The 22996-nt window shown below is 36.1% G+C and overlaps 1 protein-coding gene and 3 long non-coding RNA genes across 8 annotated transcripts in view; 1 reads left to right on the top strand and 3 right to left on the bottom strand.

The window, feature by feature from the left end:
• The window catches only part of LOC106091457 (centrosomal protein of 104 kDa), a 203777-nt gene that overhangs the window by 176053 nt on the left and 4728 nt on the right, over positions 1-22996 (bottom strand). The gene's annotated exons all lie outside the window — the stretch shown is intronic.
• On the bottom strand, positions 1753-2555 carry LOC106080471 (uncharacterized). The gene is made up of 3 exons (XR_001220212.2): positions 2253-2555; positions 2032-2183; positions 1753-1961 (listed from the first exon to the last, which is right to left on the bottom strand). It is a non-coding gene; the product is annotated as an uncharacterized LOC106080471 (long non-coding RNA).
• On the bottom strand, positions 9654-15183 carry LOC106080466 (uncharacterized). 3 transcript variants are annotated; one of them, XR_001220206.1, is made up of 3 exons: positions 15169-15183; positions 9872-10057; positions 9654-9811 (listed from the first exon to the last, which is right to left on the bottom strand). It is a non-coding gene; the product is annotated as an uncharacterized LOC106080466 (long non-coding RNA). The 3 variants fall into 3 exon arrangements; XR_001220205.2 differs by lacking the exon at positions 15169-15183 and adding an exon at positions 10562-10933 and having other exon boundaries at positions 9872-10081; XR_001220207.2 differs by lacking the exon at positions 15169-15183 and adding an exon at positions 10562-10931.
• Positions 16980-17529, top strand: LOC106080459 (uncharacterized). The gene is made up of 2 exons (XR_001220199.2): positions 16980-17192; positions 17347-17529. It is a non-coding gene; the product is annotated as an uncharacterized LOC106080459 (long non-coding RNA).

The raw sequence follows: 22996 nt of genomic DNA, 5'->3' as shown, positions 1-22996 counted from the left end.
ATTCACCAAACGTTTCATACACCATACTTATTATTCTCCACACGTACATCTTACCCATCATACCTATTACCCACCATACATATTATCCACCACATATTTTATACACAATACATATTATCCACCTACATATTATCCACCACAATTGTTATCCGCATTACATCTTACACACCACACATACAAACCACCATGCATAGTATCCACCACAAATATTATCCATCACACATATTGCAAAATGTGGGATCTTGAGTTCATGAGTACTACCCATAAATAAAAGTGGGCCGATCCAGACAATATGGGATTCAAATGAAAGCTATTCAAGAGTAGGGAACGAATTTCATAATAAAAGTTGGGTCCAAGTACTTGGGGGCCGCCTCAGCCCTAAAACCCCTGGGACTCAAATGAAAGGTATTTCGGGGAAGGAAGGAAGTAGGAATACGCTTTATAATTTATTGATAACGGAAGGGGGCGGACCCTCCACCGTTACCCAGAACACCACACAAAATCAAAAGTGGACCGATAAGGACAATATGAGTATCAAATGAAAGGTAACGATAACGAATCCGGCATACAAATTCATTTCGAAGTATAGGAGGTCACCCCACCCCCACAAAAACGCCCAAGATGGGTACATTAGCCAATCATGGATATGTGGGACTCGGTTTGTTTGTTTCGTATAGACTGAACCGATTTTCTCGAAATTTTCCCATATTGTGTAGGTTGGTCTGGAAGGAAACATAGGATATATAATTTTTCGGTATCGGAAGGGGGACGGACCCTCCCCCTTTCGCCAAAAACACAACCCAAAATCAAAAGTGAACCCATCGGGACAATATAGGTACCAAATGAAAGGAGAGTAGAATACGAATATGGTATTCTACCAACCCCAAAACTCCACCAAACAGACATTGGACGTTCATTTCAATATGGGGCTCAAATGAACGGTTTTCGGGAGTAGATTTCGAATCTGGCATACAAAATCAGATCGAAGTATAGGGGGTCACGTCACCCCTCAAAAACGCCATTAGACCCATTATGACTATATGATTGTGATCAAAGATTGTGTACGTTTTTCTGGAAGGAAACATAGGCTATATAATTTTCAGATATCGGGTGGAGGCGGACCCTTCCCTTACCCTAAAAATGCCACCCATATTTGAAAGTGGGCACAATAAGGGTATGAAATGAAAAGTATTGGAGACCAGAAAATTAATATGGTGTTAAATTTGAGTCCAAGTACCCAGAATATGGGGCTCAAATTAAAGGGATTTGGAAGTGCAGCACGAATTTGATATCCATATTTGAGTCGAAATGTCTGAGGTGTCATCCCTTCCCCAATGAGAACATTACCACCAGGAACCGAGAAAGAGCAAATTCTCACATATCAATGAGTGCTTTTCGATTCAAGTTTAAACTCAATGATAAGGGATCTTTTTTTATAGCCGAATCCGAACGGCGTCCTGCAGTGCGACACCTCAGCGTAATAGGCTACAATGGCACGAATTCGATATTCGCATTCAGGGTGAAGTTTCCCCACCCTAAAAAGATATTAGAGAGTTTAAGAAGGCGTAGCGGAGCGGGCCCGGTTCGGGTAGTGATTTATAAAAAAATTTGTAATCTCATATCAATCTATGCTATTCTAATGTTGACAGAAATATAGTTATTATTTTAAGGGAAGATTTTTTTAATACTGTCAGTCATCGAATTATGATAAAAATTTGTATGGCATTTCTTTATAAATCATAAATAAAATGTATTATCTTAAAATTTTTATATAATATACACATTGAATACAAACAAAAATATACCTAATGTTGAAAGACTTATGCAAAAACGAAATAATATTTATAAAAAATAAAGAGAAAATAATTTTTTCAGTCATCCCGGGCTAGTAATAGTTGGGATGGAGGAAGACAATAGCCCGCCAAGCAGTATTCGTTGCAACAATCAAAGTTATGTGTGCACTTTAAGGGGTCAAAATAAATATTAATAATGCATTGGAATAAATCAATTTGTTGAAATATTATATATTACCTTCATGCCAAGCTTTATGCAAAGTGGTCCTTCTTTCTCTGCAACGGTGGTATTCAATTCCATAAAAATGCTCCAAATCAACAGAAGGGTTAAAAATTTACAAAGTGAAATGCCATAATCCCCATGCATGTATATGGTAGCCATCATAAAGTCTTTGATAAATTAAAAAGGAAAAACCTTAAATTTTTTTATAAAAAAAAATTGTTTTCAATATTTTTAACCTTTTAAACCGCGAATCTAAATATAAACTCTGTGTATATTAAAAAAAAACAGAACACTCCAAAACGTGACGCCACACTTGACTGTGGTAAAATACTAACTAATCCAACCAATTGAATACATTTAAATGAATGCGTTTATCATTACAATTTTTATTTCTGCCTTCTTGTGTGAAGAGAAAAAAAAACAAATTTCCTTATAATGAAATTTTTAATATAAAACAAAATCCCTTAAACTTGTTTTCGTATACATATAATATGTTTTTCATGCACTGAGCCACACAAAACACTTCTGTGCGAAGTGAGCGTTTGTAAGCCACTGAATTCTTTGTTGAAAATTTTAATCTTTATATACTACTTAACACTAACTACAAAAAACACCGCAGGAGTGTTGCATTATATCCCAGCACAACTCAGTATAACATTTTGATAAGCATGCCATATGTACATGATCACCATATAGCATGCATTTTCTTATCTTTGCTATGCTCTGCCTTGGTATTCTCATAGCGTCCATAACCAACATCTGGACTTCAAAAGTATAACTCTTCTTATCTATGGGTTAAAAAGCAATAAATTCAACAAAGAAAGTATTTATGCTCAGAAATTTAAACACCAACCACCATAGGATAGGGATTTACTCAACTCATTACTTCCATTCATTCATTATGTTTATAACAACTCAAAAAAAGGTTATTTCAACCTATAAAGTATATAATTTCTTGATCGTTTCGACATTGAATGTAAATTTAACCTGGCCCATCCACCGTTCGTCTACTGAAATCAAGATATTGAGCTGAAAATTTGTTCTGTTAGTTTTTTATTAAAGGCAGGTTAAGTTCTAATATGGGCTTTATCATATTTTATTTTGCTAAAGCGCCTAAAAAGAGCGATTTCCCGTTATAGGGTCTTGAATCCTAAAAAGGCACATATTTCATACGATTTTGTTGAAGTTCGGAACAATGAGTTGTATTGGACAGCTCAAAATCTGAACCGAATATGGTCCAGATCGGACTGTATCTTGATATAGCCCCCATATAGACCGTCCCGCCGATTTAAGCTCTTGAGGCCAAAAATAACGCATTTATTAACGGATTTTGCTGAAAATGAGATTAAAGAGTTGTATTAGGTCATCCGACATTCGTGCCGAGTATGGTCCACATAAGACCATATTTGGTTATAGTTGCCGTAAAGACCGATCTATATGCAGCTATGACCGATTTCGGTAATAAACTTCTTGGGGGCAACATTTGTCGCTTTTTCATCGGATTTGTACGAAATATATATAATAAAGCGATAGTATAAACCAATCTCTCAATTTTACTTCTTAAGCCTTTAGAGTGCGAGTTTAGAATGGTCTGAATCGATTTATAACCCGACATAAGTAGCTCCCTTATAAACCGATCTACCTATTTTACTTCTTGAGCCCCTACAGGGCGTAATTCATATTCAATTTAGGTTCAACTTTGCACAATGACTTCTCCCATCACTTCCATTATACAAGCTATTTATGATCTGAATCGACCAATAACCTAACATTGTTTCCATATTAACCGATTTCCAGATTTTTCAGTATGACGCGAATCGATGCATAACCTGTTATAGTACCTATAGCGTAGCTATTCTTATCCATTATCCTTTTTATACCCATCACCATAGGATGAGGTATACTAATCTAGTGATTCCGTTTGTAACACCTCGAAGTATCCGTCTAAGACCCCATAAGGTATATATATTCTTGATCGTCTCGACGTTCTAGTCATGTCCGTCCGTCTGTCGAAATCGCGATAACGGTCGAACGCGTAAAGCTAGCCGCTTGAAATTTTGCACAGATTCTAAATATTGATGTAGGTCATTGGGGGTAGCATATGGGTCATATCGGTATAGATTTAGATATTGCTCCCATATAAACCTGTCTCTCGATTGGGAGGTAATAGCAACCACTGGAAATGTTTTTCTGATGTTCCCTCCAGGATTCGAACCAAGTAATTCATCATTATCGACAAATTTAGTAACAACACAGTTGTTCTTATCCATTATAAGTATTTGTGCATAACTCCATGTATTATTAAGACAGACAATCTTCTGGTCAATAACGGACTTTCTTACACTATCTTCATTTCTAGTTTAATTTTGGAAGAAAATTTTATTGGGTTTTTATAAATTTCATACGTCCAGGCTTAATATATTATTAAAATATACGCAGTATACTTTTAGGCTCTAAATGTAAATCTTGAATTCCCTAAATATGAGTATGCTAGAAAAACAGCTTAAACAAAGCAGCATAGTAATTAAATATATATTCCCAAAAGAGACCAATCAAAAACACTTCAACACCACAGAATAAAGTTAAGGATTTTGCTATTTTACTTTTAATTGGAGTGGGTATAAAGGCCACACAAAAATTTCGCTTTAATATCTCAACCATATCACCTTGGTGTAGGTTATGGTTGCATACTTTAGGGCTTTTGCATTAGCCAACACTACTACTAGTATAAGTTTGCAAAATGTCTGGCAATGTTTTCGGCACTTCAATGGAGCCTTAGCCTATATCATTAGATTCAAAAATAATTTATATTTCGCATAAAGGAGAAACATGTTTTTTTCCATTCAAAGGATGACAGGCGGACAATGGCACAAACCAAAGAAAATCGGGGGAAAAGAAAAAGAGAAAAGCAACGTGCTCCAACAAGCAAATGGAATTTATAACCAGAATTCATTTATTTTGGCTTAATTCCAATTGCTCGTTCAAACTTAAAAGAGAAGTGTAAGACTAACGAAGAGACGACAAATTACTTGAAGATGCATTTTTTGCAAAAGAAGGTCTAACAAGATATAAGAAAAAAAACGGAAAAGACAATATGATTTTTGGCATTCTTAAAATGCTATAAAACTTTTTGTCTGATGCAAAAAAAAACATTGCTACCTTGGTTCTTTGCTGGCATAGAAATAAATTTAAAAAAAATGGAATAAAATAAAAAAATAAAAACAAAATAAAATAAAATATCATTATATTAAAAATAATATAAAACAAATAAAATAAACGTGGCAAGTTCAGCAGGCCCGAATCTTGGAAATCCACACCATGGATTCTATCAAAAATTTCCAAAACTGAACTTGGTTAAAGGGCACATGTGTGCTATTATTATAAAATTTCTGTCAATCACCTGAAAATTTAAGCTTCTTGGAGCCGTAGAAGACTAATCGGAAGATTGGTTTATATGGACGCTATATCAGATAATAGACCGATATGGATTCACTTGGCAATGTTGTTGTAAGTCTTAACAAAACACTACGTGCAAAATTTCAGGCAAATCGGACAAAAATTGAAGCTTAAGGGGGCTCATCGAATTAAATCTACGGACCATTTTATATGTGAGCTAATTATTGTACAAATCTGAACCGATTTGGCTGATTTACCTTGCCCAACGACCTACATCAATATGAAATATCTGTTCAATTTCAAGTGGATATATGGATTTATTCGACTGCTATCGTGTTTTGGATTGACGGACAAGCGAAGAATATAACTAGATCGACTTATAAGGTAACGACGATCAATAGTATATATATTGGGTTGCCCAAAGAGTAATTGCGGATTTTTTATATAGTCGGCGTTGACAAATTTTTTCACAGCTTGTGACTCTGTAATTGCATTCTTTCTTCTGTCAGTTATCAGCTGTTACTTTTAGCTTGCTTTAGAAAAAAAGTGTAAAAAAAGTATATTTGATTAAAGTTCATTCTAATCTTTATTAATAATGCATTTACTTTCTTTTAAAAAATCCGCAATTAATTTTTGGGCAACCCAATACCTTATAGAGCCTTAGACCAATATTTTCAGTTGCTACATACAGAATAATGGAGTTAGTATACCCCATCTTGAGATAGAGTGTATACAAATTCAACATTTCAGTTTATACAACTGAATTTATTATGTGGCAACCCTACCCTCAACCTCTGGGATGTGGCCAATGACACACACACTTCCAGCCAAAAAGTAAGAGAAAAGAAGCTCCAGCAAAAACAATACAAAACATGTTTTCGCATTTAAATCAGTTGTTATGACTAGCAATTCATATAAGATTCATCTCTGCCATGCCAGAGAGCAGAGCAGCCAAAGTCTTTGTGTTCTGGGTTGTAGTTTTTTCATTATTGTCCCCTCCTTAAGAGTATACTGTAGTTTTTGTATGCAATTTATTACAGCATAAATGTATACTATAATTTTCTTATACTTTGTTTCCTTCTTTCTTAATCGTTTAGACTGGCAATTGATTATGAGTGTTTGTAATGTAGTAAAATGTCAATTTTAGCATGATTTATGATGCCAGACGAAATATGTTACTTGGGTTTTTTCTACGTTTTTCAAAACCCAAAAAAAATCATGGTCAATAGATGGCATTTGTTTTGGGAATCGATGACGACGCAAATACTGGCAGTGTCCAAGTCGTAGAAGAAACTGTTGATGTTTTTATGCAGTTTGACTTTTTATGGCCCCAACTTTGTAGATAAATTAAAAATTACAAAAGAATGAGTAGGTAGTTTGAGGCTAAAAAATTAGATAAATTTAAAGAAAGAAAAGGAATGGAGTAGCTAAGGAAATAAACCTCCTATCGGCTAATCATAAAGAAATTGAGCATTTAAGTTACAGAAAAGCACAATCAAAGAGTACCTGAATTGTAATACATGTGTATACTATGTATGATGTATGCCATTAATTTTACCATATAAGCATTTAATTATATATTCAAAAGGCATAAGAAAAGCTGGACTTTGTTTCACCAACATCCACATACTTCTGTTTACGAAAAACCACAAATATACTTATGATATAATAAACAAGTCACTTGACACATTTCATACGGGGCATTTCCCCTCCGATGATTAACCGTTGATTTACAAATGGACATCTGAGCAATAAATATAATTTTTTGTGGTTTAATTGTAAATTAGAATTTTTTAGCACCAAGTTTAAGTCAAAAGTACTTACTGCAACCTGGAGAAACAATTCATATCTACAAGTTAAAGTTACCTACCTGGAATAAAGAAAATATATAGAAATGATTAAAATTTCAAAATGAATATAAGTATCATGGTAAATGAAAGGGCTAAGGCTAAGAATAAGATGCTCATTCAGGCTTTACAATAGAGCGACTAGGACAAAAGTGGCAGTATGACAAAAAGAATACAAAGATAAACTCGAGGAATGCAACGGATAACCAGAGCGGCAAAACGTATAAACCCATTCTGTGATGAAGGGTTTCATTACCCTATTCTAAAGGAAATTGTAATTTTAGTACCCTTCCCAAATAAAAGGGTAATTTCAGTAACCTTTTCCAAAGAAGATGGTAATTTTAGTACCCTTTCCCAAAAGAAAAAGGTAATTTTAGCACCCTTTCCCTAAATAAAAGGGTAATTTTAGTACCCCTTCCCAAGTGGAGGGGTACATTAGTAACCTTTCCTAACGGAAAGGATAATTTTAGTACCCCTTCCCAAAGGAAAAAGTGGTTTAGTACCCTATTCCAAAAAAGGGTGGTTTTAGTACCCTTTCCAAAAAGGGATATTTTTCAAGCCAAGGGGTAGCTTAAGTACCCTTTCCCAAAGAAAAGAGTAGTTTTAGTGCCCTTTCCCAACGAAAAGAGTAGTTTAGTACCTTTCACAACGGAAAGGGTAGTTTTAGTATCCCTTCCCAAAGGAATGGTAGTTTTAAAAGATAAAGGGTAGTTTTAGTATCATTTCACAAAAGAAAGGGTAGTTTAAACACCTATTTACCAAAGGACAAGGTGGTTTTAGTACCCTTTTCAAAAATAAAGGGTTGTTTTAGTACCCTTTTCACAAGGTAAGGGTAGTTTTGGTACCCTTTTCAAAAATAAAGGGAAGTTTTAGTACCCTTTTCAAAAAAAAGTGTAGTTTTAGCACCCTTTTCCAAAGCAAAGGTAAATTTTAGTATCCTTTCTCAAAGGAATGGGTAGTTTTAGTACCCTTTCAAGAAAAAGGTACACGAAAGGGTAGTTTTAGGTTAATATCGTACCCTTTCCAAAAGCGTAGTTTTAGAACCCTTTTCCAAAGGTTAGCATTAGTGCCCTATCCCAATGGGTAGTTTTAGTACCCTTTCTTTCCCAAAACAGGGGGTAGTTTTAGTACCCTTTCCTAAAAGAAAGGGTAGTTTCAGCGGTTTGGCTGAACTGTTGTTCGTGGTGTTTTGTTATAACTTCCAAAAACTGTCCCAAGTATAATCTAAATCGGTCTATAACCTGATATAGCTTCACATAAATCGATCTCCCTATTTAATTTCTTGGGGCTCTAGAGGGAGCAATTCTTATTCAATTGGGCTGACATTTTTCTGGCTGTGTTTTCTTATAACTTCCAATAATTGCCTCAAGTAAGATCTAAATCGTTATTTACACACATATAAACCAATCTAGTGATCTAATTATTTGATTCTGAAATTTTGAAGACGATATTTTTTTTATGACTTCTAACAGCCATCGCAAGTACAGAACATATCGGTCTATAACTTGGTATAGATTTTATGTATTTGAAGAAATCATTTAAAATGTGTATCACAAGCGATACATGGTTGAGTGTAGATAAAATTCGGCACGACACGAAAAAAATGCGCCTTAACTTGTTGTACTCAGGGTATAGTAATCTAGTTATTCCGTTTGTAATGCCTGGAAATGTTCGTCTAAGACCCCATAAAGTGCATATATTCTTGATCATTTCGATGTTCTGATCGATCTAGTTACGTCCGTTCGTCCGTCTAACGAAAGGACGATAGCGGTCGAACGCATAAAACTAACCGCTTGAATTTTTGCACAGATACTTTATATTGATGTAGGTCGTTGGGGATTGCAAATGGACCATGTCGGTTTAGATTTAGATATAGCTCCCATATAAACCGATCTCCTGATTCGACTTCTTGATCCCCTGGAAGTCGCAATTTTTGTTCGATTTGGCTGTTGTTCTGTTATGACTTTCAACAACTGTGCCAAGTACGGTCCAAATCAGTCTATAATCTGATAGAGCACCCATGTAAACCGTTTTCCCGATCATCCTTGTTCGGTTCCTAAAAGCTTTAATTTTTACTGGTTTGACAGAAGTTTAGTATGTTCAATAAAATTATACCATACATTTATTTTGTATAAATTTCTAGCAGAATCTTGTTTTTATCATAGGCAGTGTAATTTCGAAGATGGACTCTATGATCATATAACCTCAATATAGACCGATCTCTTGATGTTAAGCCTTAAGCCCATAAATGACGCATTTATTGCCCAATTTGGCATAGCGAGTTTCATAAGGACTCCCGATCTAGATCGTACTTAATTGGGATTTCGCTGAACGATTGACATAGCGAGCGGTAGGGAACCCCCCTCACTATAGTTACAAATCAAAACAAATATATTTCTTTTAAAACTTTATAGATATATTATTAACTTTGGGAAAAAAGGAAAAGCACATAATAAATGATTAACACTTCACAATCTGCGTCCTTTATGTTTTAAAGGAGGACCGCCAATTTTAGGTTTAGGTAGATTGCAGACAGGTCCACAATTGGATATCTAAATATAGTAATGAGAAAGATCGATTAGTCCATCGATGGCATTTTTTTAATAATTTACCCTTGGATCATTTGGAGGAAGAGGCAGGATGCTTTGAACACTACACACTACAAAGCAGACGAAGAGTCCAATGCAAAGGATAATATTACAAAACTGCATTGTTTTTTGAAATCCAATAGACTTGTTGTAAAGATACTTAGAATATGTTTAAACACAGTGTAAGTGCATGATGTTTGATATGGCAATCTGTTGATTAAAGTTCAATAAAAACTACAAAAATAAATGAGAAAAAAGCCAATGTGGTTAAAAAAGCAAAAAATGAAATTTATGGTAAGGGTAGGACGGAATCTTAGTGGATTATAAATGCTCTTGGCCACCACCAATGTCAAGTAATAGATATATATAGAAAACCTGGTCTATGGAAAATTTTTTATTAATTTTCCTATTAGCAGTAAGAATTTAGTAATCATTGACATTGAATAGAAGAGATAATACATAATTGCTTTAAATAAAAAATTTCAACAAAGTCAAATGAAATATATTATTCAGCGAATCTAAATAAGTCGTTTAGTTAAAGTCAATTTAGTGGTATAACAGTATAACACTTTGTTAATGGTTTTCGAACACGCTAATATAACAAAAATTCCCACTCTTTATGCCGATTGGAAAATACTTCTTTTAGAGTTTTTTATAGAATTTAAACTTTAAACTTTAAAATGCGATTTGTTCAGAAAGAACATTTATTCTTACCTATCTCTCTCTCCATCTTTCTCTCGGAATTAGATTTGATAATGATATATTTACTATATGTTTATAGATATGTGATATTTTGTGGCAGTCTGAATTTTTATTCAATTCTTTTTCAAATTGTCTTTGCAACACTTCTAAGGCATTTTTATGGGACTTTTGATCTTGCCATTATTTGTGGCATTATTACTAATGCCCACCAAAAACAAAGGAGGTAGCCTTCCTACCACCTTTTTACAAGTTTGTATTGTTTTTGAAGCGAATAGGCCACCATAAGCGTTGATCTGCAGCAATGTCACAGAAACGATAACTACGATAATGATTCGTAAAAAATGCATTTCGAATAAAAAGTATTGCGATTTTTTCTGGTGTCCAGTTTGAAAGCAAAATAGCACTGATGGTCTCTGTGATAAAGCTTCCATTTTATAGAAATCCTAAGTCTGACCTTTGGAATATGGCTTCTTTTTATTCATATGAAAAGGAAGTCTCCTTACTTTTCTGAGTACAATAATCACAAATGAATCAGCAGATGGTAAAAATATGAAAATAAAACAAGCAAGAGCGTGCTAAATTCGGCCGGGCCGAATCTTATATACCTTCCACCATGGATCGCATTTGTCGAGTTCTATGCGCGGTATCTCTTTATAGGCAAACAAAGAATATTGACTAAGAACTGTTATGCTATTGGAACTATATCAAGTTATAGTCCGATTCGGTCCATAAATGAATGCTGAATATTGTAGAAGTCATTGTGTAATATTTCAGTTCATTCTGATAAGAATTGCGCCTTGTAGGAGCTCAAGTAGCAAAATCGGGAGATAGATTTATATGGGAGCTGTAGCTATTGATCGATTCAGACCATATTAGACACGTACTTTGAAGGTCATGAGAGAAGACGTTGTACAAAATTTCTGCCAAACCGGATGAGAATTGCGCCCTACAGCACAGTTATTGGAAGTCATAACGAAACACCTCATGCAAAATTTCAGCCAAATCGAATGAGAATTGAGCGCTCTATTGGCTCAAGAAGTCAAGATCCAAGATCGGTTTATATGACAGCTATACCAGATTATGAACCGATTTGAATCATACCTAACACAGTTGTTGGAAGTGATACCAAAACCTAACGTGCAAAACTTCAGTCAAATCGGATGAGAATTGCGTCCTCTAGAGGCTCAAGAAGTCAAGACCCCAGATCGGTTTATATGAAAGCTATATCAGGTTATGAACCAATTTGGCCTATTTACAATCCCAACCGACCTACACTTATAACCATTTATTATAATTTATTTATAATTATTTATAATTATTAAAATTCAAATTTCAAGCTAAGCAAATATGTTGAAAATGTACTAACCACGGTTGACAAATGACAACAAATTAGCCAAAATCTGACGAACATATACATGGGAGCTATATCTAAATCTGAACCGATTTCGACCAAACTTTATGGATATTATGGAATTCGTCGAGGAAAGCATTATACAAAATGTTGGGACGATTGGTCAATAAATGCGCTTGCAGTGGGTCTGGGAGTAAAAATCGGGTGAGATATATATATATATATGAGAGCTATATCCAAATCTGAACCGACTTCTATGAAATTCACCAGTAACATCGAGAGTCGTAAAAAAAACCTTCCTGTTGAACTTCGAGAGAATCGGTCAACAAAAACCCATTTTATTGCTGTATTACTCCAAATCGAACGAACATGGCAGCTATATCCAAATCTAAACCGATTTTTATTAAATTCACCAGTAATATTGAGAGTCATAAGAAAATCCTCCCTGCCAAATTTCAAGAGAATCGGTTAACAAATTACCATTTTATTGCATTATTACTGCAAATCGGACGAACATATATATGGAAGCTATAGCCAAATCTGAAGCGATTTCTTCCAATTTCAATAGGCTTCGTCTCTAGGCGTCCATCGGTATACTTATCATCTATCTCTCTTCCTTTTGGGTGTTACAAACAAATGCACTAAGTTATAATACCCTGTACCACAGTAGTGGTGTAGGGTATAAAAAGTATTTGTGCAAAATTTCAAGCGGCTAGCCTTACTACAATACTTCGAAAGTTAGCGTGCTTTCGACAAACAGACGGACGGACATGGCTAGATCGACTTAAAATGACATGGCGATTAAGAATATATATACTTTATGGGGTCTCAGACGCATATTTCGAGGTGTTACAAACAGAGTGACGAAATTAGTATACACCCATCCTATGGTGGAGGGTATAACAATTAAGAACGCATTAAGTTCGACCGGGCTGAATAATAGATATACGCCACATTTATACTTTACGTACAAAATATCTGCCAAATCAGTGACAATTTTAAAAGAACACTATTTGCCAAATTTCAGCCAAATCTAAAACACAATTGCGGCTTACAGGCCCTCAAGATGTCAAATCGGTAATTAGATTTATATGGGAGCTATATCAGGTTATAGGCTGATTTGGACCGTACTTGACACGCTTGTTGGAAGTTGTATCAAAACACCACTTGCGACATTACAGCCAAATGGAATAAAAATTGCATCATCTAGGGGCTTACGTCTAGGGCTTATGTCAAATCTGGCGATCGGCTTTTATGGCTATATATAGTTCCCATATATAAACCTACTTCCCAATTTGACATCTTGAGGCCCTCTAGGCTGCAATCGTTAACAGATTTGACTGATTTTTGCATGTAGTGCTCTGTTATGATTCCCAACAACCGTGCTAAGCACTGTCCAAATCGGTATATATCCTGATAACGCACCCATATAAACCGATCTGGCGATTAGTTTTCTACGGACACAAGAAGCTTTAATTTCTTATTGAATTGACAGATATTTTGTACGTAAAGTTCTTACTTACCCACCACCAAACGATGAGGGTATATTCATTTCGTCATTCCGTTTGCAACACATCGAAATATACATTTCCGACCCCATAAAGTATTTATATTCTAGATCAGCGTAAAAATCTAAGACAATCCAGCCATGTCCGTCCATCTGTCTGTTGAAATAACTCTACAGTCTTTAAAAATAGAGATATTGAGCTGAAACTTTGCACAGATTCTTTTTTGTCGATAAGCAGGTTAAGTTCGAAGTTGGGCTATATCGGACAATATCTTCATATAGCCCTCATTTAGACCGATCCGCCGATTTAGGGTCTTAGGCCCAGAAAAGCCACATTTATTGTCCCATTTTGCTGAAATTTTGTACAGTGAGTTGTGTAATGCCTTTCGACATTCTTCTTCAATTTGGCTCAGAACGGTCCAGATTTAGATATCGCTGCAATATAGACCAGTCCGCCGATTTAGGCTCTTAGGCCCATAAAAGCCACATTTATTATCCGATTTTGCTGAATTTTGGGACAGTGAGTTGTGTTAGGCCCTTTGACATCTTTATTCAATATGGCCCAGATCGGTCAAGATTTGGATACAGCTGCCATATAGACCGGTCTCTCCATATAAGGTTTAGGGCCCATAAAAGGTGCATTTATTTTCCGATTTCGCCGAAATTCGGGACAGTGAGTTGCTTTAGGTTCTTCGACAACTTTCTGCAATTTGGCCCAGATCAGTCCAGATTTGGGGAGCTGTATTATGCTATCGACCGATTTAGACCCTAGTGCCCTGTACACTCGAGCAGACAAAGAAAATGGAGAAAGTTTGGAATCACAACTTTGATATAGTCATCGACTTTATCTACCTCGACACCTCCGTAACCGAAACGAATGACACCAGTTTTGTAATAAAGCGAAGAATAATACTGGCATATGGTACTGTGGATTAAGCAAGCCTTTGGAAACAAGACACGACAGACGAAGATTACTCTACACACGACACTGATACTACCCGTGTTATTATATGGTTCCGAGGCATGAGTACTTGTGAAAGCAGACGAGGCAGTGCTTGGAGTGTTTGAGAGAAATATTCTTTGTAAAATTTATGTATCAGTTTGCGTTGATGGAGAGTATCGGCATCGTATAAACCACGAATTGTATGAGATCTATGACGACGTTAGCATAGCTAAACGTTTCAAATACAACGGTTGCGTTGGCTTGGTCCAATTGCCAGAATGAATGAAGAAACTCCAGATCACGGTGATACACGCAAACCGGGACGATTAAAAGCCCTGAAGACATCTCGAAACTTGGTGTCAGAGAATGTAGAAGGGGCGCCGAAGATCGAGGCCTTGAAGGCTATTCTAAGTTCAACTAATAGGAAAAAATTAAACAAAAAAGTTTTTATACCCACCACCGCAAAACTTATACTAAACCAAATTTCCCATGGACATACCATTGAGGAACAAGGGATACTTCTCTCATATCAATGATTGCAGTCCGATTTTAATTTTTTTAAATTTTAAGCTCAATGATGAAGGATCTTCTTTTTTATGTCGAGTCCATACGGCGTGCCGCATAGCGACATGACAGGATACTTTACAAATGTAGCCTGCATTAGAGAGGATATAACCACAGCTGAAAATGTTGCTGTTGTTAACGCCATGCGTTCGGCGTCATAAGCGAACATGCTAACCTCTGCGCCACGTTGACCTACTGCTACATTTGTGAGGTATCCTACTTGTCTTACAAATTTTTATTTTGTTTTCTTGTACCTGGCAGCCATTTGTCTCTTGCGCTAATAACTTTTGTCATTGGACATACCAGAATTTTTGTATGTAAGGCGAAAATTTGTGACTATCCGAGTTTACTAACCGCACTCGACCAAGTTGCTCAACATACTGACTGCTATTTGCTCAGTAAAAAAAAGAAGCAAATCAAAACGAGCTGGGCTGAATCCTATATACCCTCAACCATGGATCGCATTTGTCAAATTGTTTGGAGGGATTCTCTTTATAGGCATGGGCGGTCATTACAAGTAATCTCCATGGGTTTTTATATGGTAGGATAAGAATAGCTTCCTCTAGAGCTTCAAGAAGTATATTCGGGAGATCGGTTCACATGGAAGCTGCATCAGGTTAAGAACCGATTGGAGCCAAACTTGGTACATCTATTGGATGTCATAGAAAAAGTCAACGTGCAAAATTTCCGCCAAATCGGATAAGGATGGCGGCCTCTAGCGGCTTAAGAACTATATTCGGGAGATCGGTTTATATGGGAGCTATATCAGGTTTTGGACCGATTTGAATCATGCTTAATGCATTTGTTGGAGGTCATAGGAAAAGTCATCATGCAAAATTGCACCCAAATCGAAAAAGAATTGCGCCCTCTAGAAGCTCAAGAAGTTTGTTCGGGAGATCGGTTTGTATGGGAGCTATATCTAAACCTGAACCGATTTGGCCGATTTACAATCCCAACCGACTTACATTAATTAGAAGTACTTATGTAAAATTTTCTTGCACCTAGTTTAACTCCTTCGAAAGTTAGCGTGCTTTCGACAGACGGACGGACGGATATGGCTAGATCGATTTAAAGTGTCATAACGATTAGGAATATATATACTTTATGGGGTCTTAGACGAATATTACAAACGGAATGACGAAATTGGTATACACACACCCTATGGTGAAGGGTATAAAAATGCTGGGTGAGAATTATAAGGTGAAAACGTGTCTATATCAGTGACGTTACACAATTGCAATGTGTGCAAGCCCATGGGCTTGCTTGGAATTACTTTCTTTTATGCCTACACAGTAATGTGGAATAGTATGAGTATTTTTGTCCATCTCTGGTCTACACTAGAGACTAATTATTGGGCCAGTAAACGAATAAGCGTTTGCAGCTTTCACACTTTTGCCAGTAACACGTTTTTGGTTCTACAACAAAAGAAAGATTCTTACCGTAGATTAAGGTAGGCGAAGCTGAAAAAGGTTTTACAATAAGTTCAATATTGCTACGTTTGTGGCTAACGTTTGATATATTGAAGTGAAACGATGTCGTAAAAATGTCCCAAAAGTTTTATTTTTTTCGTGCGCTTACCATCCTTTTGTTAACACAACCGCTATCTTAAACGTTCAAAGAAGTTTTTAGTCATGTCTGCATTTAGTTTTCCTGCAAAATTGATAGGACTTGTCAAGATGGCGCTAGCTGGAACAAGTTCCAAAACCGTTCAATACCAAACGAGGTTGAAGACAAAGTGATAGCATAAGGTGTGATCTCTTTAATATTCTGCTGGAAAAGATGATGCAAATAGACATGACACACTATTCACAAAAAACAAAAAAAAATTATGGAGTAGCGCCGAAAATCGAATAATTTGCCAATCTATTTCGAGTTTGATCAATGAACCAAACGGTTTGTACGGCAAACTACGAATGTAGGTAAGTTTCTTGGGGGCTTCGCAACTTCAAAATTTTCTAAACCCACAAGCATGAGTGGATATGCATTTGACCAAGACTGGAGGAAATCGACATTGTATAAAACCACACGGAAGTTATATGTATTTAACCACCAATCTACATAGAACTAGAATATGGCTACATCTCAACTATATAAACATTTAGCTTTGAAATCGTCTTGAATAGAATTCGTCAAGCAAGCCATAACTTCGGTCATATAAGCAGTTTCCTTAACATAGCCAACGAGAATGCATTTGCTAAACATTTTTATTTCCATTGGTCTAATTGTGGCAGTAGTTTTAAGTAATGTCGAAGCCGCCATACCACTATATGTGAGGACGGTAAGATTCAATGATTCATAGGAAAGCCATATATTTTTAAGAAAGTTCCCATGGCATATGGCAATGATGGTTTTTTCCTTTATGCAAATCATTTGCAATTAAAGAAAGCTAAGTTACATAGAATATTATCCTATTGTTTCATGTTTTTTTACAGACTAGGCGAACAACTTTACCCACAAGACGCCGATCTCCTAGCCCAACTCGACTTCCAACCAAACGTCCACGCTACGGGCCAAAATAAGGCAGGCGCAGGTTTGTCCACGATATAGGAAATCTTAGTTAAACTATAGAAGAAAATTGGAATCCATATCAATAAAAAATAAATTGTAAAAAATTATCCAATTCATTTCTCATTACCAAATAATGCAATGGCACAAAATGCAGCCTTACTTTAAAAAAAAAAATCCCAAAGAAAATTCTTATCTTATATCAGAAAAGCCTTACAGAGATAGCACTGTCGAACAATGCAAAACAATTCCAAGTCAGGTTAGTAAACCAAAACAACAAAAGGGTTAAGAGTTATTAAGCCAAACTTTTTAGGGGCCCTTTATATATAACCCTAACCGAAAACGAAGGGTCCCCATATTTTGCGATGGGTGGTTTTATTGTTTAATATAAGGGTGCAAAAAAATATCGCTTATCATAACTGTAAGTTTAAAGATGTATATCAGACTATTTCTTGATTAGACCACCCATACGGACCAATCTTCTGACTTTATTTCTGAAAAGCACAGAACACGTGTAATAGACCCTTCCTTATTTGTTGAAGCCGATGCGGCCTTCATATATGTAAATTAGACCGTCCCATCCTACAGGGGAGAAATCATTTTTTGCAAATAATAATTTTTTTGGTTCTTATAAACGAAATACGAAACATCATGACGATCAGTTCGCTATAACACGTGCCGCAACAGCAATCAAAATTGAGAAAAATTAATTTTTTGCAGCTGCATGGGAGGATTTTACGCCTTAGAATACAATTTGAGCACAAAGTAAACTTTTATTTCCAAAAAAAAAATCATTTTCTTAATATTATATGACTATTTAGTAAAGAAAGCTGGATTTAATGATTTTGGCATAAAATGGCACTCGCTGTCAAAATAATAGGATTATTAACATAAATTTATTTTTTTTAATATAGAAACCATCAAATGCAAAAAGGCATTAAAAAGGATTCCAGAAATCTCCTATGAATTTTGAGAAATTTTACCGTAAAAAGTGTTCCGAAAGATAAACATTTAACACAAATTTTTCTAAGCCAAAGTACTATATGAATTTCCTCTTGATTCTCGTTATATTATTTTAATTAAAATTTGTATCTGTAGAAAAAATATTATTTTCAAAATGTCTTTAAATGAAATATTTAGCTTGTTAGTCTGAAAACCCTTTCCAAAGAATAAATAGCAATTTTTCGTTTTATTTCTCTTTCGAGACGAGCTCAATGACTACCAACCACTATGGGACGCGTTTCGTCATTTGGTTAGAATAACTCATCGGCCATATTAGGGGTGGAGGCTTCAGGGGCCATACATTGGTAGGTCGTACTTATACCGAATATACCGCAATATGCTTTCTATAATGAAAGCACGACACTATCACAAGTCTGACACTTTTCACACTAGCTGTTCTTTTCCACCGCATGTATTTTCTTTAAAGTGATAGACTTTTTTTCTATACGACTGTTTAGCCTGCATGGCATACACATGTCATTTGTGTGCATCTTTTGGAAGTCACAAAAAATTTCATTTTGCTGTGTACATCGTCCATTTTTTCTAAAACTGACAAATTTTGACGTTTGTAAAAAAAATCATAAGTAAATAAAATGTGCGCGCCACATAATAGTACAGGATGTACTTATAAGATGAGTTCATGCGAACAGCTGAGTACAATTATTTTATTGTACCCTCCACCATAGGATGTGGGGTATACTAATTTCGTCATTCTGTTTGTAACTACTCGAAATATTCGTCTGAGACCCCATAAAGTATATATATTCTTGATCGTCGTGAAATTTTATGTCGATCTAGCCATGTCCGTCCGTCTGTCTGTCGAAAGCACGCTAACTTCCGAAGGAGTAGAGCTAGCCGCTTGAAATTTTGCACAAATACTTCTTATTAGTGTAGATCGGTTGGTATTGTAAATGGGCCATATCGGTCCATGTTTTGATATAGCTGCCATATAAACCGATCTTGGGTCTTGACTTCTTGAGCCTCTAGAGTGCGCAATTCTTATCCGATTTGAATGAAATTTTGCACGACGTATTTTGTTATGATATCCAACAATTGTGCTAAGTATGGTTCAAATCGGTTCATAATCTGGTATAGCTGTCATATAAACCGATCTTGGATCTTGACTTCTTGAGCCAAGTGATGGCGCAATTCTCATCCGATTTGGCTGAAATTTTGCTCAAGGTGTTTTGTTATGACTTCCAATAACTGTGCTAAGTATGGCGTAAATCGGTTCATAATCTGGTATAGCTGCCATATAAACCGATCTGGGATCTTGACTTCTCGAACCTCTAGAGGGCGCAATTCCCATCCGATTTGGCTGAAATTTTGTATAAGGCCTTCTCTCATGGCCTTCAACATACGTGTCTAGTATGGTCTGAATCGATCAATAGCTTGATACAGCTCTCATATAAACGTATCTCCCGATTTTGCTTCTTGAGCCCTTACAAGGCGCAATTCTTATCCGAATGAACTGAAATATTACACAATGACTTCTACAATGTCAATCAGCATTCAATTATGGTCCGAATCGGACTATAACTTGGTATAGCTCCAATAGGATAACAGTTCTTATTCAATATTCTATGTTTGTCTAAAAAGAGATACCGCGCATAGAACTCGACAAATGCGATCAATGGTGGAGGGTATATAAGAATTGGCCCGGCCGAACTTAGCACGCTCTTACTGGTTTTTGTTTTGATTTTGTAAATCTAAATGTCAAAGGTTTGATAACACATCTGTGATTTTTTTCTAAAATCTCGAAGGGATGTTCTATTTGATCCGATATTCCACATATAAGCCACAAAACAGTGTTATAATGATGAAAATACACAAAAAAAATCACATTTGAAGAAGATAAGTTGTAAAACAAAGTTTATTTCTAAAACCACGTTGACATTTCAATTTGCCACTCAAGGAAGAGTTTTGATGTTGTGCTAAAGACCCTACCTTTTAATTGTACCATGATAACAGGAAAAAGCCAGAAAATAATAATTATTTGCATAATGAATATTTTTCAAAAATATTTTTCTTTACTGCTAGCAGTTATATCACAAATGCGAACGTTGCAATATGGAGATGTTTACATGAAAACAAGAAATATTTAACAGGTAAGAACAGTTGACCGACAACAAAAAATCGAGTGTACTATCTGTCAAAATCAGTGATTAATTTATGTTACTAGTTGGCGCCATTTTTCTTTGCTTGTGTGTGCTGTGGTTCTTAACTATAAAGCACGCACCCAACCGAAAGTTATGAAATCTCGTTGACAGATAGTGTACTCAGCTGTTTCCTGTACACTACCTGGCTAAATTTGTCTTGCATGAAAATGAACGAAACTCATGCCAGGTAAACAAACTTTCGACGCCGTTATATTTAGAAAAATCACTAAACGTCGGCGCCATCATTTCAATAAACTAAAAACACGTAACCGTACCGTACAAATAAGTTGTTTAGATTTAGTGACGTTTGCCCACAATGTAGGCGGCTAAGTTATGCCGCACATAAGTGAGTTACCAAAACGCAAATGAATTTATTGTACAATTACTGACATTACAAAATCTCACTAGCCCCCGGGCTATTCAAAAATTATTCACCACACTAAACGTCATATTTTTACCATCCCTACAACTTTGCTACCATTCGACACACAGAATTTTTGTGCCAAGTCTAAGTCGATTTTCATTGATTAAAAAGTCGAATAAGTGATTTTGAAGTCTAAAAGTCGAAAAGAAACCTGCACAGAGAAAACAAGTAAAAAGACATAAAGTTCGGCCGGGCCATACCACCTCGGGTATATATGTAAACTACCTTTTGTCATAATCCGGTGAAAATTGTATACTATATGCCCCCATAGCAGCTATATCGAAATATGGTCCGATTTGAACCAAATTCGACACGGACATTGCGTGGTCTAATAAGTTCAATGAGCTGAATTCAATCAACTTTGTAGAAGAACTTATTAGTCTTTTTGGTTGCCATATACATATATAGACCGATCGGACGCATATACGACACGGATGTCGAAAAGCCTAACATCAGTCACTGTGTCAAATTTCAGCGAAATCGGATTATAAATGTGCCATTTATGGCCCCAAAACCTTAAATCGAGAGACCGGTCTATATGGCAGCTATATCCAAATCTGAACCGATTTGGGCCAAATTGGACAGGGATGCCAAAGGGCCTAACACAACTCACTGTCCCTAATTTAGTCGAAACCGAACAATAAATATATGGCAGCTATATCCAAATCTGAACGTATCTGACACACAACTCACTGTCCCAAATTTCGGCGAAATCGGATAACAAATGCGCCTTTTATAGGCCCAAAACCTTAAATCAAGAGATCGGTCTATATGGCAGCTATATCCAAATCTGAGCCGATTTGGGCCAAATTGAAGAATACTATTAAAGAGGGATGTCAAAAAGCCTAACACAACGTACTGTCCCAAATTTCGGCGAAATCGGATAACAAATGCCCCTTTTATAGGCCCGAAACCAAATCCAAATCTGAAACGATTTGGGCCAAATTAAAGAATACTATTGAAGAGGAATGTCCAAAAGCCTAACACAACGGACTGTCCCAAATTTCGGCGAAATCGGATAACAAATGCCCCTTTTATAGGCCCGAAACCTTAAATCGAGAGATCGGTCTATATGGCAGCTATATTCAAATCTTAACCGATCTTTGCCAAATTGAAGAAAGATGTCGAGGGGCCTAACAAAACTCACTGTCCTAAATTTCAGCAAAAGACATTTTCGAACTTCACCTGCTTATGGACAAAAAACGAATCTGTGCAAAGTTTCAGCTCAATATCTCTATTTTTAAGGACTGTAGCGTGATTTCAACAGACAGACGGACGGACATGGCTACATCATCTTAGATTTTACGGCGATCAAGAATATATATATATTTAAGGGTTGGAAATGGATATTTCGATGTGTTGCACACGGAATAACAAAATGAATATACCCCCTCTTTCGGTGGTGGGTATAAAAAGCTGCTCAAAAGAGACCCAAGAAGTAAAATAGGGAGATCGCTTTATATGGGAGCTGTATCAGGCGATATTCCGATTAGGACCATATTTGACACGTATGTTGAAGCCCATTGGAGAAGCCGTTGAATAAAATTTCAGCCTAATCGGATAATAATTACGCCCTCTGGAGGCTCAAGAAGTCAAGATCTCAGATGGGTTTAAATGGCAGCTATATTAGCTTATGGATCGATTTCAACCGTATTTGGCACAGTTGTTAGAAGTCATAACGAAACACGTCATGCAAAATTTCAACCAAATCAGATAAGAATTGCCGTCTCCAGAGGATCAAGAAATCAAGATCCCAGGTCTGTTTATATGGTAGATATATCAGGTTATGGACCAATTTAAACCATATTTAGCACAGTTGTTGAAAGTCAAAGCAAAACCGCTCGTCCAAAATTTCAGCCAAATCGGATAGGAATCGCGCCATCTAGAGGCTCAAGAAGTCAAGACCCCAGAACGGTTTATATGACAGCTATATCAGCTTATGGACCGACTTCAACTATACTCAGCACAGTTGTTGTCATAATAAAACACCTC

Source organism: Stomoxys calcitrans, chromosome 3 (genome assembly GCF_963082655.1).
Source record: "Stomoxys calcitrans chromosome 3, idStoCalc2.1, whole genome shotgun sequence".
Classification (NCBI taxonomy): Eukaryota; Metazoa; Arthropoda; class Insecta; order Diptera; family Muscidae; genus Stomoxys; species Stomoxys calcitrans.
This window is presented reverse-complemented; position numbering and strand designations above follow the sequence as displayed.